Consider the following 17,390-nt stretch of genomic DNA (forward strand, 5'->3'; position numbering starts at 1 on the left):
TGTTTCTCCCCCTCTCTCTCATATTCTCATTCTCCCCTGTTCTCTTTCTCTCTCTTTCTACCCTCTCTCTCCTTTCCTTCTCTCTATCTCCTCATCTTCCTTTCTCTCTCGTCATCTTCTCTCTCTTCTCCTACCCTCTCTCTCTTCTGCTTCCCTCTCTCTCCTCACCCCCTTTTCTTTCTCCTCCCCTCTCTCTCCTCATCCCCTTTTCTTTCTCCTCATCCCCTTTTCTCTCCCCTCATCTCCCTTTCTCTCCCCTCATCTCCTTTTCTCTCTCCTCATCTCCTTCCCTCTCCTCATCTCCTTCCCTCTCTCTCTCCACATCTTCTTCCCTCTCTCTCTCCTCATCTCCTTCCCTCTCTTCTCATCTCCTTTTCTCTCTCCTCATCTCCTTCCCTCTCTCTCCACATCTTCTTCCCTCTCTCTCTCCTCATCTCCTTCCCTCTCTTCTCATCTCCTTTTCTCTCTCCTCATCTCCTTTTCTCTCTCCTCATCTCCTTTTCTCTCTCCACATCTTCTTCCCTCTCTCTCTTCTCCTTTTCTCTCTCCTCATCTCCTTTTCTCTCTCCTCATCTCCTTTTCTCTCTCCTCATCTCCTTTTCTCTCTCCACATCTCCTTCCCTCTCTCTCTTCTCCTTCCCTCTCTCTCCTCATCTCCTTTTCTCTCTCCTCATCTCCTTTTCCCTCTCCTCATCTCCTTTTCTCTCTCCTCATCTCCTTTTCTCTCTCCACATCTCCTTCCCTTTCTCTCTCTTCTCCTTCCCTCTCTCTCCTCATCTCCTTTTCTCTCCCCTCATCTCCTTTTCTCTCCCCTCATCTCCTTTTCTCTCCCCTCATCTCCTTTTCTCTCCCCTCATCTCCTTTTCTCTCCCCTCATCTCCTTTTCTCTCCCCTCATCTCCTTTTCTCTCCCCTCATCTCCTTTTCTCTCCCCTCATCTCCTTCCCTCTCTCCTCATCTCCTTCCCTCTCTCCTCATCTCCTTCCCTTTCTCTCTCTTCTCCTTCCCTCTCTCTCCTCTCCCTCTTTCGCCTCTCCCGTCTATCTCTCCCTTTCCCTCTCTTTCTCCCTTCTAACTCTCCCCTCTCTCTCGTTCTTCCCTCGCTCTCTGCCCCCCTCCCCTCTCTTTCTCTTACCTCTTGCTCTTTTTAAGTGATCAGGTGCTGATGGGGTAGGGTGCAGGCAGATGAGAGAGGGCTCTTACTCATATGGGAGGTCTCTCTCCTGGAGAACAATTCTCAAGGGGAAAAAAGAATCTTGGTGTTGAAAGTTTAAAAGGTTTTTAACCCTTTCCAATCCACTGTCTGACGTCTTCCAACATTCTGATTGAGGCCTGTACAGCTCTGATGTTGGAAGACGTCCGACAGGGTATTCTTAGGCTGGGGTCACACGTGACGTATTCCTAGCGGAAATCTCACGGTTTTGCTGTCAGAAAAGCACTGCTTCAAAACGAGCGGCACTTTGACACGCTTTTCCATTTCGGACAGCGCTCCCATAAAGAGCAGCGCGGCCATAACAAAAAAAAATACACATGCTGCGGCCGGGGAATCCACGCAGCAGTGCTGGCTTTGCTGCGACGGATTGGCCGTCTTGTGTGGACGAGATTTTTGACAAATCTCGTCCACATGGCTGGCTAACCCCAGGATTAGCGTCCGCCGGCAGATATGCCGCAGTGAAATTCCGGATGGAATTTTCACAGCAAATCTGCCCTGTGTGAACCCAGCCTTACAGTATGTTACTGGCCGCTCTGTTGTCGGGGGGCCTCTCCATCATGTCACATACTGCAGTACTGGCTCTAGTCAGCAGATGGTGCCATTGTAAAATGGCAGAAAGAGAAATCCCCCTAGGAAACCCTGAATCCAAAATTGGATTGCAAAGGGTTAATATTCCAAAGCAGAGTGCAGAAATAAAAAGTGGGCAGGGAAGGAAGATCCAAGTGATGAAGTTTGCAATGCATTTCGGAGCTATTGAAGGCTCCTTTATCAAGCAAATCCTAAGCGTTCTTTAGTCCCCCTCTCTCACGCTCTCTCCATCATACATCATCTCTCTCATCACCTGTGACACCCAAGTGAGCAAAGGAACTCAAGGAACTGTAGTTGCCGTACAAAGTAGATCTGTGCATGGACCTTATGGCTACAGTTCAGTTTAATATGAATACAGTATTTTATTGGGGATGCACTTCACAAGTCAGGGTCGTCTCTTCTGGATCACCTATTTCCATACGTCCCTTTACACATATAAAAGTCTTAACTGTTTTTTATGGGATATAATTTTTTTTTCCGATTTCGGGTACTGCCATGGGCACCAATTTGCTCCAGAACATGAATTTACTGGAAACAGTTTACCATCCTGCCAAAACAGTTATGGACAATATCATCCTAATTTGGAACTGGTCAGGATCTGAATTAGTTCAATTTATTGAGGCACTTAAAGGGGTTTTCCATCTTGCATCTTCAGGATAGCACCTCAAGAGTTCATCAGTGTCAATCTGCCACTTGGGGCCATAGCCCTGGCTTTGCAATGCGGAAGGTGAAATCCAAGGCACATGTACATTACAGTTCACAGAATAATTTGCACCATTATGTGCCCACTGCCATGCGGCTGGGTTGCAGCAGTAATGCGGTCAAGAAGTTCTCTGGTAAGGCAGGTCCGTGGAGCTTGCCAATGAGTTCAGTTTAAGTTGTTAAAGGGGTTGTCCCGCAGCAGCAAGTGGGTCTATACACTTCTGTATGGCCATAATAATGCACTTTGTAATATACATTGTGCATTAATTATGAGCCATACAGAAGTTATAAAAAGTTTTATACTTACCTGCTCCGTTGCTAGCGTCCTCGTCTCCATGGTGCCGACTAATTTTCGCCCTCCGATGGCCAAATTAGCCGCGCTTGCGCAGTCCGGGTCTTCTGCAATCTTCTATGGAGCCGCTCGTGCAGAATGCAGGCTCCGTGTAGCTCCGCCCCGTCACGTGCCGATTCCAGCCAATCAGGAGGCTGGAATCGGCAATGGACCGCACAGAAGAGCTGCGGTCCACGAAGACAGAGGATCCCGGCGGCCATCTTCAGCGGTAAGTATTGAAGTCACCGGAGCGCGGGGATTAAGGTAAGCGCTCCGGTAAACTTCCTTTACCTCCCTGCATCGGGGTTGTCTCGCGCCGACCGGGGGGGGGGTTGAAAAAAAAAAAAAACCCGTTTCGGCGCGGGACAACCCCTTTAATGAATTCACGGTTTGTGGATTGCATCAAAATCTAGAAAATACACAGCTGAACCTCATTGTACTAGCAGCATTCCTCCATATAGGTCATCAATAGCTGATTGTCAAGGGGCTGCTGTTCACAGGGCTGCTGTTGTGGTAGCTGAGATTTGAATAAGAAAGGGTTAATGCAAGTGAGATGGTGAGTGTTGTGAAAAGGAGGGTGGAAGTATGCCCATTTTAGGGCAGGAGATACGATAGCAATTGTAGGGTTAAAGAGTTACCGCGCCTGTGTAATAGTGTAGTGAAATGTAACCAATCAGTTTGTTTTTAGATAACAGAAGAATGGATTTGTGTGGATTGTATAAGAGAGTTGGTTCCCGTTTGTCGTCGGTTCAGTCTTGGGAAATTATTCCACTGAACACACATATATGTATCCATATAATAAAGTGTCTATGCTTCTGAAGAAACAGCCTGGGTATCATTTGGCCCCACCACACTCCTGGGGGCTCATCTGGCATTTGGAGGTTCTGAGGAGGGCGATTTCACCTCCTGCTATCTCATGGTTTTTTTCCTGACTGACTGGGAGAGTAGATCCATTTGGGTGCCAAGGAACTATTCCTTCATAGTGGGAAAGCAGTCTTCCAGAGATTCATACTGTAACCATGACATACAGGAACCTATCAGAGGCACACAAATCATAGACGAAAACAATTGGTCTACTGAACAGGTGAGAATTTGAATTCTAAGACAGGGGACCTGCTGCTTAGTACAGAAGAAGTGAAAGGCCGTATACCTCTCAAATGGGCTTTCAGCAGCCTTGATTGGATTGCGCAAGGTGAAGTTTTGTTCCATATGGTAAGGTTGGAGGGTTGGAATTGATAACTTGGAATGTCTCTGATAGAGCAGAGTCATACGTGTGTGGATAAACGTGTATATATATAAAATTGAATATATGCGTGTGTGTCTGTCTGTGTGTGTGTGTGTCTGTGTGTGTGTTTGTCCTTTATGCGCTACTACACCATTCATCCGATCGCCATGAAACTTTGGGAAGTTGTTGAGTCACTCCTGGGAAGATTATAGGCATAGTACAACTATCCTATGATAAATGGCGCGCGTGCGAGCGTCGTCGACAGTTGCGCCCCCCCCCCACGTAGATCGTTTGATTTCCATCACTGCCACTAATTCTCTCACTTCGCGATGTCATAGAAACTTGAAATTTGGCACGAGCACTGACTATGCCATAAATAGGAAAAGCTAATGGGTCCCAACTCGATTATTCAATTCTATGCGCCAAAGAATTAGCGTCCACATTTTACGTACGGAATCTAATTTTCTCGCTTCCCAATGTCATAGAAACTTGAAATTTGGCACGAGCATTGATTATGTCATAAATAGGAAAAGCTAATGGGTCCCAACCTGATTATTCAATTCTAAGCGCCAAAGAATTAGCGTCCAAATTTTACGTACGGAATGTAATTTTCTCACATAGAAACATGAAATTTGGCACGGGCATTGATTATGTCATAATAGGAAAAGCTAATGGGTCCCAACTCGATTATTCGATTCTATGCGCAAAAGAATTAGCGTCCAAATTTTACGTACGGAATGTAATTTTCTCACTTCCTGATATATATAAATGAATGTATGTCTGTCTGTCTGTCCTTTATGCATTACTACACCATTCATCCAATTGCCATGAGACTTTGGGAAGTTGCTGAGTACACTCCTGGGAAGATTACTGGCATAGTACAACTATCCTACGATAGGTGGCGCACGTGCGAGCATCGTCGACAGTTATGCCCCACAGACAAAGATCGTTTGATTTCCATCTCAAGCACGAAAGCAAAAGGCATTACGAGCAACGGGATGAGTGTTCAACCAGAAAATGATGCATCCGCCGAACGTTTCACAAGGCAATTGCTGGATATTGAGAATGCTGAGGTAAAATGAAAGCTGTGCTGTGATTGGTTGCTATTTCTTATACTACTGAGGTAAAATAAAAGTTGCGCTGTGATTGGTTGTTATTTCTCTTACTGCTAAGGTAACATGAAAGCTGCGCTGTGATTGGTTGTTATATATTATACCACTGAGGTAACATGAAAGCTGCGCTGTGATTGGTTGTTATCTAGATATATAAAAACGAATGAATGTATGCCTGTCTGTCTTCGCAGCAACGCGCGACGGGTAAGCTAGTATATATATATATATATATATATATATATATATATGCGTATATAACTAGCATTGTTATTTCATTCGTAATATTTTTTTATTTTGCTATATCGTTTCTGTTTTCTCTTGAATATCTTGGACAAACATAGCAGTGTTGAAAAAGGGCTATTATATAGTTAAGAGTTAATATTTTCTTCAGCGTACGCCCCCTCCTCCTGGCAATTGCAGATGTTTTCTTAAAGAAAACAAATGTGTTAAAGTGAATTCTGAAGGCAGGGGCTGTCAGCCTCAGAGAGGTGTGTAAAAAGTTGCAATGTTTGATTCTCGTTGGGAAAACCAAAAATAGCACTGTTTGCTTAAGCTGAATAGAACTGTGCAGTGCATTGAGTTAATTGTGTTGTTTCAATACTTTAACACTAATGTAATAATAAGACTGTCATTTCTATGTAAAAGAGATGTGTTTGTCTCTCTATTGTTTGTCAGGCGTGTTCTCATAGCCATATGGAACATCTGTTGTTTTTGGCTTATTAACACAGGCATTCAGTCCTTACAACATGTGTGGTTGTGGTATATCTGTATTTCCTCTGAAACCCTGTTACTGCAAACCCTTTCACTTTTTTTACATAACCACATCATACTCTTTGTCTCTATCGTGAGGTCATAACTAAGGCGGGGGAGAATGAGTGTTAGCCAATCTAAATGTAAGAGGTGGAGCTAGATTGTGTAAGGAAAAGGAGAGTAGAACAGTATGTAATGGTTTTGCCCCTCCTCTATAAGAACCAGTAAAGAAAAAAATGTGTGTATTTGTTCTGGATGTTACAACACAAAAATATAGTGTATTCAAAATATTGGGCTCTACTTATTTGAATACTATTGGAGTATGATGCTAAAATGAGATAATTATGTACTTGACAATCCTGATGAGTGCATTGCAAACAAATGAATAGCAAAAATGTGCTTAAAGGGTATCACATTTCAAATGTGGGTAGACTTATGATGTCAGAGACCTGCTCAGTCAACCTATTAGGACAGACACTCTTACAGTGATACAAGCAGAAATTGAATATACCCCAAATGGTATTGGGGTATTAAGCCCTTAAATAAACCAGCAGTTAACCACCATTCGTGTAGTTCCTATTGTTACAGATTGTAAATTCTTTCCCTATCTGCAACAAGTTTGTACGCAGGTACCAGAGGAGTTGTGGGCCCCTTTACTGTCACGGTCTCTCTGTGTTGGATGAACAGTTAATTTGCTTGTTAAAAGCTTTTGTCCTCTTGGAAAAAGCTTACTCAGTCCCACAGACACTAGGGGTGACTAGCGAGAGATATTGGGAAGCTTCTGGTCTCACCTGTCTTGATCAAGCTGAAAGAAGGGTGTGTGTTTCACATGCCTTAGTACCCCCTCAGCTTTGCATGAAAGGCAGCCATTGAAGTTACTACAGGCTGTTGCCATAAAAGAAAACCACTTCTCCTGGTAACATTCCACTGTATCCAGTTAAAAAGAAAGGAGAAAAAAGGCCAGCCCCCCACTGCCACTTATTTTACAGTTGTGGATCTGCAAAAAAAAACCCACTTTCAATGGGGTACCCTGCTGAAGTTTTGCCAGTGCTTGTTCACTTTCATCTTTAATGGAGAGGGATGTACCTGGTTGGTTCTACCCAGGATGTATAAAATCCCTGGATTTGAGCATGTTAAAGATGAACCAATTGCTAACCCAGATTTTGTGTTTTTTTGTACATTGTCCCAGTTATCATGAAAATGGATAAGAAGAACAGGGTATGCAGCAGTAACCAACAGTGGTAATAGTAGGAAAGAAAAAAAACATTCTCTTCCTGGGATATTTGCTCAAGAGGCTGGAGTTGATGGTTCGCACTGAAGTGTATGGACTGGCTGAAGGTAAGATTGTTAGTGTCTGCACCAAGGTATGCCAATGGAAACACATTCGATTTTGCACCCTTGTAGTGCAGTGGAAATTTTGTTAGATTATTGCGTAAGCCAATCCAGAACGCAGAATCAGTGTCTTTGTTGTACAAAGTTTTAGTTTTACCTAAACAGGTGGCTATTATCAAAGTCCAGGCTCAGGCCAAAGAGACAGCTCCTGAGGCTCTAGGGAATGGAAGAGTGGACGCCAGACTCCCATTTGCTAAGGTAACGGCCGTTAACTTGGCTACAGCCGAAGTGGGTGTGCATATCTCTCTGTTGCTTAACTTGCAAAAGAGAGGACCGGACAGAACATTAACAGGGTTTGGAGGAAGGGTAAACTCTAGAGATGAGCGAGCACCAAAATGCTCTGGTGCTCGTTACTCGGGACGAAATTATCGCGATGCTCGAGGGTTCGTTTCGAGTAACAAACCCCATTGAAGTCAATGGGCGACTCGAGCATTTTTGTATATCGCCGATGCTCGCTAAGGTCTCTATTTGTGAAAATCTGGGCAATTCAAGAAAGTGATGGGAACGACACAGCAACGGATAGGGCAGGCGAGGGGCTACATGTTGGGCTGCATCTCAAGTTCCCAGGTCCCACTATTAAGCCACAATAGCGGCAAGAGTGCCCCCCCCTCCCAACAACTTTTACTCCTGAAAAGCGCTCATTAGCAATGCATACCTTAGCTAAGCACCACACTACCTCCAACAAAGCACAATCACTGCCTGCATGACACTCCGCTGCCACTTTTCCTGGGTTACATGCTGCCCAACCCCCCCCCCCCCCCGCACGATGCAGTGTCCACAGCGCACACCAAAGTGTCCCTGTGCAGCCTTCAGCTGCACTCATGCCACACCACCCTCATGTCTATTTATAAGTGTGTCTGCCATGAGGAGGAACCGCAGGCACACACTGCAGAGGGTTGGCACGGCTAGGCAGCGACCCTCTTTAAAAGGGGCGGGGCGATAGCCCACAATGCTGTACAGAAGCAATGAGAAATCCAATCCTGTGCCACCTCCATCAGGAGCTGCACATGTGGGCATAGCAATGGGGAACCTATGTGCCACACACTATTCATTCTGTCAAGGTGTCTGCATGCCCCAGTCAGACCGCGGTTTTTTATAAATAGTCATAGGCAGGTACAACTCCGCAATGGGAATTCCGTGTGCACCCACAGCATGGGTGGCTCCCTGGAACCCACCAGCTGTACATAAATGTATCCCATTGCAGTGCCCATCACAGCTGAGGTAACGTCCGATTAAATGCAGGTGGGCTTCGGCCCACACTGCATGCCCCAGTCAGACTGGGGTTCTTTAGAAGTAGACACATGCAGTTACGACTCCGTGTGGACCGACAGCATGGGTGGGTGCCAGGAAGCCACCGGCAGTACATAAATATATCCCATTGCATTGCCCAGCACAGCTGAGGTAATGTCATGTTTAATGCAGGTGGGCTTCGGCCCACACTGCATGCCCCAGTCAGACTGGGGTTCTTTAGAAGTAGACACATGCAGTTACAACTCCCTGTGGACCCACAGCATGGGTGGCTCCCTGGAACCCACCGGCGGTACATAAATATATCCCATTGCAGTGCCCAGCACAGCTGATGTAACGTCAGCTTTAATGCAGGTGGACAAAAAATTTATTGGATTACACTGTAGGCGAGGGCCCCAAAAAATTGGTGTACCAACAGTACTAATGTACGTCAGAAAAATTGCCCATGCCCAACCAAGAGGGCAGGTGAAACCCATTAATCGCTTTGGTTAATGTGGCTTAATTGGTAACTAGGCCTGGAGGCAGCCCAGCTAAAATAAAAATTGGTTCAGGTGAAAGTTTCAACGCTTTAATGAGCATAGAAACGTATAAAAATTGTTTACAAAAATTATATGACTGAGCCTTGTGGGCCTAAGAAAAATTGCCCGTTCGGCGTGATTACGTGAGGTTTCAGGAGGAGTAGCAGGAGGAGGAGGATGAATATTATACACAGATTGATGAAGCTAAAAGGTCCCCGTTTTGGATGGTGATAGAGAACGATGCTTCCATCCGCGGGTGCAGCCTACGTATTGTTTAGGTATCGCTGCTGTCCGCTGGTGGAGAAGAGAAGTCTGGGGAAATCCAAGCTTTGTTCATCTTGATGAGTGTAAGCCTGTCGGCACTGTCAGTTGACAGGCGGGTACGCTTATCTGTGATGATTCCCCCAGCCGCACTAAACACCCTCTCTGACAAGACGCTAGCTGCAGGACAAGCAAGCACCTCCAGGGCATACAGCGCGAGTTCAGGCCACGTGTCCAGCTTCGAAACCCAGTAGTTGTAGGGGGCAGAGGCGTCACGGAGGACGGTCGTGCGATCGGCTACGTACTCCCTCACCATCCTTTTACAGTGCTCCCGCTGACTCAGCCTTGACTGGGGAGCGGTGACACAGTCTTGCTGGGGAGCCAGAAAGCTGTTAAAGGCCTTAGAGAGTGTTCCCCTGCCTGTGCTGTACATGCTGCCTGATCTCTGCGTCTCCCCTGCTACCTGGCCCTCGGAACTGCGCCTTCGGCCACTAGCGCTGTCGAATGGGAATTTTACCATCAGTTTGTCCGCCAGGGTCCTGTGGTATAGCATCACTATCGAACCTCTTTCCTCTTCAGGTATGAGAGTGGAAAGGTTCTCCTTATAGCGTGGGTCGAGCAGTGTGTACACCCAGTAATCCGTAGTGGCCAGAATGCGTGTAACGCGAGGGTCACGAGAAAGGTATCCTAACATGAAGTCAGCCATGTGTGCCAGGGTACCTGTACGCAACACATGGCTGTCCTCACTAGGAAGATCACTTTCAGGATCCTCCTCCTCCTCCTCAGGCCATACACGCTGAAAGGATGACAGGCAAGCAGCATGGGTACCCTCAGCAGTGGGCCAAGCTGTCTCTTCCCCCTCCTCCTCATCCTCCTCATGCTCCTCCTCCTCCTGCTCAACGCGCTGAGATATAGACAGGAGGGTGCTCTGACTATCCAGCGTCATACTGTCTTCCCCCGCCTCTGTTTCCGAGCGCAAAGCGTCTGCCTTTATGCTTTGCAGGGAACTTCTCAAGAGGCATAGCAGAGGAATGGTGACGCTAATGATTGCAGCATCGCCGCTCACCATCTGGGTAGACTCCTCGAAGTTTCCAAGGACCTGGCAGATGTCTGCCAACCAGGCCCACTCTTCTGTAAAGAATTGAGGAGGCTGACTCCCACTGCGCCGCCCATGTTGGAGTTGGTATTCCACTATAGCTCTACGCTGCTCATAGAGTCTGGCCAACATGTGGAGCGTAGAGTTCCACCGTGTGGGCACGTCGCACAGCAGTCGGTGCACTGGCAGATGAAACCAATGTTGCAGGGTGCGCAGGGTGGCAGCGTCCGTGTGGGACTTGCGGAAATGTGCGCAGAGCCTGCGCACCTTTCTGAGCAGGTCTGACAAGTGTGGGTAGCTTTTCAGAAAGCGCTGAACCACCAAATTAAAGACGTGGGCCAGGCATGGCACGTGCGTGAGGCTGCCGAGCTGCAGAGCCGCCACCAGGTTACGGCCGTTGTCACACACGACCATGCCCGGTTGGAGGCTCAGCGGCGCAAGCCAGCGGTCGGTCTGCTGTGTCAGACCCTGCAGCAGTTCGTGGGCCGTGTGCCTCTTCTCTCCTAAGCTGAGTAGTTTCAGCACGGCCTGCTGACGCTTGCCCACCGCTGTGCTGCCACGCCGCGCGACACCGACTGCTGGCGACGTGCTGCTGCTGACACATCTTAATTGCGAGACAGAGGTTGTGTAGGAGGAGGAGGAGGGTGGTTTAGTGGAGGAAGCATACACCGCCGAACATACCACCACCGAGCTGGGCCCCGCAATTCTGGGGGTGGGTAGGACGTGAGCGGTCCCAGGCTCTGACTCTGTCCCAGCCTCCACTAAATTCACCCAATGTGCCGTCAGGGAGATATAGTGGCCCTGCCCGCCTGTGCTTGTCCACGTGTCCGTTGTTAAGTGGACCTTGGCAGTAACCGCGTTGGTGAGGGCGCGTACAATGTTGCGGGAGACGTGGTCGTGCAGGCCTGGGACGGCACATCGGGAAAAGTAGTGGCGACTGGGAACTGAGTAGCGCGGGGCAGCCGCCGCCATCATACCTTTGAAAGCCTCCGTTTCCACAACCCTATACGGCAGCATCTCCAGGCTGATAAATTTGGCTATGTGCACGTTTAACGCTTGAGCGTGCGGGTGCGTGGCGGCATACTTGCGCTTGCGCTCCAACACTTGCGCTAGCGACGGCTGGACGGTGCGCTGAGAGACATTGGTGGATGGGGCCGAGCACAGCGGAGGTGAGGGTGTGGGTGCAGGCCAGGAGACGGTAGTGCCTGTGTCCTGAGAGGGGGGTTGGATCTCAGTGGCAGGTTGGGGCACAGGGGGAGAGGCAGTGGTGCAAACCGGAGGGGGTGAACGGCCTTCGTCCCACCTTGTGGGGTGCTTGGCCATCATATGTCTGCGCATGCTGGTGGTGGTGAGGCTGGTGGTGGTGGCTCCCCGGCTGATCTTGGCGCGACAAAGGTTGCACACCACTGTTCGTCGGTCGTCTGCACTCTCAGTGAAAAACTGCCAGACCTTAGAGCACCTCGGCCTCTGCAGTGTGGCATGGCGCGAGGGGGCGCTTTGGGAAACAGTTGGTGGATTATTCAGTCTGGCCCTGCCTCTACTCCTGGACACCGCACTGCCTCTTGCAACCTGCCCTGCTGCTGCACTTGCCTCCCCCTCTGAAGACCTGTCCTCAGTAGGCGTAGCAAACCAGGTGGGGTCAGTCACCTCATCGTCCAGCTGCTCTTCCTCCGAATCCTCTGTGCGCTCCTCCCTCGTACTTACTCCAATTACTACTACCTGAGTGATAGACAACTGTGTCTCATCGTCATCGTCCTCCTCACCCACTGAAAGCTCTTGAGACAGTTGCCGGAAGTCCCCAGCCTCATCCCCCGGACCCCGGGAACTTTCCAAAGGTTGGGCATCGGTCGCGACAAACTCCTCCAGTGGGAGAGGATTCGGAACCATTGCTGCCCATTCTGGGCAGGGGCCCGAGCACAGTTCCTGGGAGTCTGCCTGCTCCTCAGAATGAGTCATTGTAGTGGAGTGAGGAGGCTGGGAGGAAGGAGGAGCAGCAGCCAGAGGATTCTGAGTTGCAGCAGTGGACGGCGTAGAACTGCTGGGTGGTCGATAGATTGCTGGATGCACTTTCTGCCATCCACGACAGGACCTGCTCACACTGCTCATTTTCTAATAAAGGTCTACCGCGTGGACCCATTAATTGTGAGATGAATGTGGGGACGCCAGAAACGTGCCTCTCTCCTAATCCCGCAGCAGTCGGCTGCGATACACCTGGATCAGGAGCTCAGCCTGTGCCCACACCCTGACTTGGGCCTCCGCGTCCTCGCCCGCATCCACGTCCTCTAGGCCTACCCCTACCCCTCAGCATGCTGTATTACCAGTAGTGCAGAAACAGAACGCTGTATTTAAATGTGCCGCTTATTGGCCTGTGGTTGGAGGCTGACTTCCCTTACGGAACGCACAGCAGAGCCAGGAAACAATTTTGCGCACGCCTGTAGTGAGACGTAGGTGTGTATGACTGAGCTAGTGGAATTCACAGCGCAGAAGCAGTCAAGTGGCCAAAGGCCAGTAGTAGGCCTTAAGTATTTTGCTTCTATTTTTTTAAAATGCTGAGCTGATACAGCAGACAGATACTGTAGGCAGCGTATAATATTATATATACTCTTTCCCTCTGGCGGGATGACGGCGATCATGTAACAGAGACAGCAGATCCAGGAAACAATTTTGCGCAAGCCTGCTGTAACGCTTAGCTGCGTATTAATTACGACTACTACCCCCAACAGATAGATACTGTAGGCAGCGTATAATATTATGTATGCTGTTTCCCTCTGGCGGGATGACAGCGCTGATGTAACAGAGACAGCAGATCCAGGAAACAATTTTGCGCAAGCCTGCTGTAACGCTTAGCTGCGTATTAATTAGGACTACTACCCCCAGCAGATAGATACTGTAGGCAGCGTATAATATTATGTAAACTCTTTCCCTCTGGTGGGATGACAGCGATCATGTAACAGAGACAGCAGATCCAGGAAACAATTTTGCGCAAGCCTGCTGTAACGCTTAGCTGCGTATTAATTACGACTACTACCCCCAGCAGATAGATACTGTAGGCAGCGTATAATATTATGTATACTGTTTCCCTCTAGCGGGATGACGGCGATCATGTAACAGAGACAGCAGATCCAGGAAACAATTTTGCGCAAGCCTGCTGTAACGCTTAGCTGCGTATTAATTACGACTACTACCCCCAGCAGACACGCAGTAAACTGAAGATGGTCACAGGCAGCCCAAATATAGTATTTTTCCCCAATTTTTTGTAAAAAGCCCACTGCCTATATAGCCTGAATATCTCTTTCCTGGCCTCACCAGTACTCGCCCTATACTCTGTACAATGACTGCAGACTGCGGACGCAATGCTCTGGACGGCCGATATACAAAAAAAAAAATTGTGCAACACTGCTAAAAGCAGCCTCAACAGTACTGCACACGGTCAGATGTGGCCCTAAGAAGGACCGTTGGGGTTCTTGAAGCCTAAAATCACTCCTAACGCTCTCCCTATAGCAGCTCCGGCATCAGCAGCACTTTCCCTGATCTCTGTCAGAATGCATCTGAGGCGAGCCGCGGGCGGGGCCGATTTATATACTCGGGTGACACCTGATCTCGCCAGCCACTCACTGCAGGGGGGTGGTATAGGGCTTGAACGTCGCAGGGGGAAGTTATAATGCTTTCCCTGTCTTTCTATTGGCCAGAAAAGCGCGCTAACGTCTCAGAGATGAAAGTGAAAGTAACTCGAACATCGCGTGGTGCTCGCCTCTAGTAACGAGCATCTCGAACACGCTAATACTCGAACGAGTATCAAGCTCGGACGAGTACGTTCGCTCATCTCTAGTAAACTCCTGTCCTTTCCCTGCATGCTCTACTCCATGATGTCACACCTGAGCCACAGGCCAACCCATCAACCCAAGGAGGTAATGTGTGGTGTATTGTTTTCTGCTTGGCTTCCCTCAGGGTTAAACACTGCTGCGACCTGGTTTGTACAGGGATGCATAGTATGCACCCGTAACAACCTAGGCCAATTGGACAAAGTACCTCCTCGCCGTTACTACAAGACCAGACTATCTGTTTTAGCAACTGTAGATTGACTGCATACAGCTACCAGATTTAGGTGTTTTGGAGTTTGTGGCTTGTAAAATAAAATAAATAAAATGCCAAAACTAAAGGCTCATTTACACGCAATGATTATCACTCAAAATTCATTCAACGACTGCAAATGAGCGATATCGTTGCGTGTAAATGCTGCCATCGTGCACTTTTTGTCTGAACGATGTTTTTAAGGTCACCTTAAAATCCATCGTTCAGCAGCAGAGAGATAAAGTACCTCTCTACAGACCACATGCTGTGTTATCAGCGGGTCCATTAAAACTTTATGTAAAATGATCGCTAAAAGTTTCAATCTTTTTAAAAGAGTATCTTTGCGTATAAATGGGCCTTATGGCTAAGAAATTGTTGAATGAAGTAATTTGTATATGTGACGTACCAGAAGTCATAGAAAACAATAGAGGTACACATTTTATTAGCCCTCTACTCAGTCAGAACTGTGCCAAGTCAAAAGACTTAAGGCTTATTTACATGCAAAGGCGATCTTTCAAACGATTGAAAGATTGACAGTTTTAACGTTCATTTTGCATAAAGTTCTAATGGGCACTAATGCCCATTAGCACTTTATCAGCTTCATTTGTGTGTAAATGAACTTCCCTGAACTGCTTGCAGAACTTAGCAGGTGGTCTGAGCTCTGCAATCAGCTCCTTTGTTCTCACATGGGCTGCTGGCATGAATACAATGTAATCAGACACTCCTGTTGAGAACAGAGAGTGTGGTCTGTGTTATCTACTCTCCGGCTCAACAAAGGATTTTAGGCACATCTTAAAATCATCGTTCAGCCAAAGAGTAAACGATAGGAGCATTTACATGCAACGATTATCGCTCATATGCCATCGTTTAACGCATTTTGAGCCATAATCGTTACGTGTAAATGGGCCTTAAGTTGAGTCCCTATGAAGTTTTGTTTTTGAAGTCCCTATGAGTTTTACTTTTCAACTGAGCGATGATTTTAAGGTGAGCTTAAAATCCATTGTTGAGCCGGAGGGAATAGCTGCAGCACTGAGTGGGTTACTGTCTAGGTTATGTCTGGAAAAGTATCTATTTGTCTGTCATGTGACCTTGTTTTATATATGTGGATGCAAGGTGCATGAAAGTGGTAGTAGGTAGTTGGTGGTTGTTGAGTTGAGTTTGTAGAGAGAGTGAGTGAGTCAGTGAGAGTTAGTGACTTAGTCTGGGCCTGTACTCCTTGAGATAACCACAAATAACTTGCCCTGTGTAAGTCACTCTGTTCTCTCGTGTTTTCATCCCTGTCGCTTCACGTGTTCTTCTATACTGGCTTTACCGACTGTTCCCAGTTTGGCCTTTAAACTTTACCCCGTGTGTGTACTGTTGTTATTTCTGCCTCGAGAGATCACTGTGGAGGAAGGAACGGTGGCGTCACCCGTGACAACACAATGCAAGAATCAAGGTAAACCAGTTCCTGTTACCCACTACTTTATTAGCCTGTCCTTGGCTCTGTTGGACATGTCTCTGGCTACCCTCCAGGTGGGAGACAGAAGCGCCACCGTGACAAGGCCTACAACTCATCCCTGCTGTCTGGGGCCCGCTCCTCGGATGCTGCAGTAGGGATCAGTGTTTTCTCCAATGCCTGCCAATGCAGCGGGACCCCAGCTATCAGTTTCAGCTGACTACTGCTGCAGATGGCATGGGCTCAGCTCTTCAGCCGGTATCCTCCAGCCATGCATGTATTTAGCAGGAACCTCTTCCCTCTCATGATGTTCATGTAGAAGAGGTTAAGGAGGATCGATGGTTCTGGCATGAAGTCTTCCCCACAACCCACATTTCACAGGCATGGAAGCCTAGAGGCCCCAGTCAGCACTGGGCGTGTAAGGAGGTAAATGGAAGGAGTTAAGATCTCTGCTTGTTATCAGTGAATGTGAACACTGTTGTATACATCTAGAGGCAGTAATCCTGTATACAGCTACTTCCCCCCAAAAAAATAAGACCCTGTCTTATATTGATTTTTGCTCCAATAGAGGCACTAGGTCTTTTTGGGGGGGGGGGGGGATGTCTTATCATACTTACCTAGCAGGCTCAGTCCGGGTCCTTCCACTGCTCTTCATAGCTCCGCCGCTGTTCCTACAGTCCTCCTGCCTCCAGGAAGCGATGGCTGTGATTGTTTCTTCGACCGCTGCTCAGCCAGTCAATGCAGCGCTGGATGAACCAATCACAGCCATTGCTTCCTGGAGCGCAGGATTTATGAATCTGGCAACCAGGAAGTGATGCTGTAAGAGTGGCTGAGGACTGTGAAATCCACACCCGGTCTCTGGAGGGACCTGGACCGAGCCGGTATTAGTGTATCTTGATGCCACCGAAGCTAGGGGTTTGACAGGAGGAACCCTTCTCTCACACCCCTAGCTCCCGATTGGCTCAAGTATTCAAGGTCCTAGCAGCGTGTGTATTCCAGGCAATTGCATGCTGCTAGGAGCTTAGCAGGGCTGTAAGATTGCTTTCAGCGCTGGAAGCGGCTTCCCCGCTGTCCTCCCCCTTTCATGAGCGCTACCTGAAATTGATGCCTGCCTGAGTGTGTGCAGCGGAGGAGCACTGCACTTCAGCGGAGGACCGGAGGAGCACTGACACTGATCACCGACAGGGTGAAGGGGGGTGCCAGTGTGAGCTGCGGAGATCACCACTCACCTATGATGGCAGGTGCGCTCATACAGATCACCGCTAGCAGTGGGGTGGGGGTGGGGCTGGGGCCTTATTGTGAGCAGCGGAGGTCCGGAGGAGCGCAGCGCTGCAAGTGATCTGCCGTGAGCAGCAGAGGTCCAGAGGAGCGCAGTGTTGCAAGTGATCTGCCAATTAAGTAAGAAGGAGTGGAGCCTGAGCAGCAGACAGCGTGCTAAACATTAGC

This window comes from Eleutherodactylus coqui, chromosome 9 (genome assembly GCF_035609145.1).
Source record: "Eleutherodactylus coqui strain aEleCoq1 chromosome 9, aEleCoq1.hap1, whole genome shotgun sequence".
NCBI classification, from domain to species: Eukaryota; Metazoa; Chordata; class Amphibia; order Anura; family Eleutherodactylidae; genus Eleutherodactylus; species Eleutherodactylus coqui.